At 44.5% G+C, this 2696-nt stretch overlaps 1 pseudogene; it reads right to left on the bottom strand.

Annotated features, from left to right (window-relative positions):
- Positions 1-1515: 1515 nt before the first annotated feature.
- On the bottom strand, positions 1516-2650 carry LOC103284697 (MICOS complex subunit MIC26-like; annotated as a pseudogene).
- Between the last annotated feature and the right edge of the window lie 46 nt (positions 2651-2696).

Raw genomic sequence — 2696 nt, 5'->3', positions numbered from 1 at the left:
CATGTACTGAAAACAACAGAATAGTTTTGTTTTGTAGGTAATTTTTTTCTCTAATTTTTAGGATGAAAAATAGTGACCCTGTCCATAGTTTTATCATTCAAACACAGAAAGCATAGCTCTCCATTCTACATATAAAACTGGGGTGGACACAGCTGGAAAGAGCTGGATAATTACAATATCAATCAGATCAGGGGAGAATAATGACTTTACTTGAATAGAGCATTTGGGAAGGAATTAAAATGGAAAGGAAAATAAAATAGCAAAGCAAACTATTTAACATTGGTATGGTCTTCAAGTGAGCACAGTTGAAAGATGGTAACAAGTGGTATTTGCTCCAAATGTTGCTATAGGGCCGTGGTGGGCAAACTGCTGCTCGCGAGCCACATGCGGCTCTTTTGGTCCCTTGAGTGTGGCTCTTCCACAAATACCACGGCCTGGGCAAGTCTATTTTGAAGAAGTGGCATTAGAAGAAGTTTAAGTTTAAAACATTTGGCTCTCAAAAGAAATTTCAATCGTACTGTTGATATTTGGCTCTGTTGACTAATGATTTTGCCGACCACTGCAGGGGAATTGAAGAACATCCACTTCTCTTAGGCATAGACATTCAAACACTTTATTTGTAACAATTGCTTCCTTCTGCTTCTGAAGTCATGTACACAGTGAATATAACTAACACAGAATACTTAAAATTTGATATTAAAGAGGCATCTTGATATGAAACATAACATCTTATTGATTTCTTTAGCAATCTGTATATCCCAGAAAATGAAATATAGAACATAAATAATAAATAATAAAACATACTCTGAAACTGTCAAGAGATACATAAATTCCATATGCTGAATAGGAGTTAGTTTAGTAACTGCAATTTACAAAGCATAAATGAAAGAAGAGTGACACAAAACAGATGAGAAATAATTTTCTACCAAACTTGTCAGACAACCATTTTCCAGGTCATTAGCTTAAATTATTTTTACAGCCCAGCAGTAATATAGGATGCTTATTAGAGAGTATTCCCTACTATTGCCTTGGGCATGTCAGAAACTAGATGGGAGTTTGAATTTGAGCAGATTTTCCAGGTTTTTTTTAACTGGATGGAGTTTTGTGCTACACCCCGGGAATCCTTCAGTCCCAAGCAAACCTGGACATTAGCCAGCCTTGGACCAGGCTACAGAGTAAGAGCTTAGTCCTGCCTTGTCCAACACAATACCACTAGCCAGATGGGCCTTTGTACAGTTAACTAAAATTAAACATTCAGTTCCTCGGTCATAGTACAAGTGTTCAACAGCCACATGTGGCTAGTGGCTACTGTATTGGACAACACAGATATAGTCTTTCCATTATCACACAAAGTCTATTGGAACGTGTTGATGTAGACAGTTTAGTGTGGTTTTTGTTGTTGTTTGTATTTTAGTTTTTCCTGAAGAAGAAAGCCAGTTTACTGCATTTAATACCGACTACTCTGCCATTTTTCTGTACAAATAATGGTTTACTGTATGAATTTCCAAGGTTTACCTATAACTGATTAAAGTGGGCAAAGCATGGAGTAATCTGCTTACTTCTAGGAGAATTCTTCTTACATCCTAGCTTTTGAAAGTTCTCCTTCACCAGTCTTTTCCGACTATGCATCCTGGTAAACCCCAGTCATGTAATTTCCTTCCACTGACCTGGACAAATATGATGGCTTGTCGTGGATATTAAAGAGAGGCAACTAATCCCATGAGAGCAGGTGGATACACCAGCGTCTTTGTTTTTGAACTAGCCAAAAGGAGTCCAACAACGCCAGCAACACCAAGTCTTGGAACAAATGCAGAGCGGTGCATTTTGGAGATATTCATAGCTGTGTAACCCCCACTGAACCCAACTTCGCGTCTTGGGCTCAGTGTGGGAGTACCGTTCCCGACACCAACTTTTATATGCTGGAGATAGGAGACGCTTTCTTCAAGCTGAGTCTTCGGCTCCTCCACCTACTTAGTTGACTCTCGGGAACAGAGTAGAGTGCCAGCTCATTAACCTTCACGGAAGTTTGGTGAGCTGAGTCCTTCTTCTGTGATGCATAGACTTTGAAGGTGAGCAGGCTCAGGCTGGCCGGTCGCACGGACCTCTGAGTTACTTTGCACCTGTCGCTGGCAGTGGCGGCTCTGGCGGGTCCGCGGTTTTTTTTGTGTTTGTTTTTTTAAAGCTTGGAAGCCACGAGGCTCCACTACCAAAACTACTCACCAGACGTTTTCACTCTTTCCGAACAGGATGATGGGTGAGATTATGTTAAGAAACACCAAGTAAACCAATCTGCACAGGCACCTGCCAGCGGTCTTAGGGCACTAACTCGTAATTCCCCCGCGTCCGTCTTTCTGCGGTGTGACTTCTGGAGGGCAGGGAACGCCCAATGCAGTGGGCGATCGAAGGCCACGACCCCTCCCTCCCAACCCTTCAAGATTTAATTGTTCAAAAGCGGTGGAAACCCGTCTTCTCAGGGCGGGGGAGTTCGGCTCACGGGCCTTGCACACCCCTCTGTCAGCCGCACGACGCCTGCAGGGGGCGCGAGGCCTCCCGAGCGTGCGCACTGCTGCCCGCGCGCCGGCCCGCGGGGCTGCGAGAGGTTCCGGGCAGCCAATGGGGCGGGGCGCCGCGCGCCGGGGGGCGGGGCCATGACGCGCGCACCTCGTGACCCCACTCGCGGCCTGCGCCCAAGGAAA

This window comes from Eptesicus fuscus, chromosome 10, assembly GCF_027574615.1.
Source record: "Eptesicus fuscus isolate TK198812 chromosome 10, DD_ASM_mEF_20220401, whole genome shotgun sequence".
NCBI lineage: Eukaryota > Metazoa > Chordata > Mammalia > Chiroptera > Vespertilionidae > Eptesicus > Eptesicus fuscus.
This window is presented reverse-complemented; position numbering and strand designations above follow the sequence as displayed.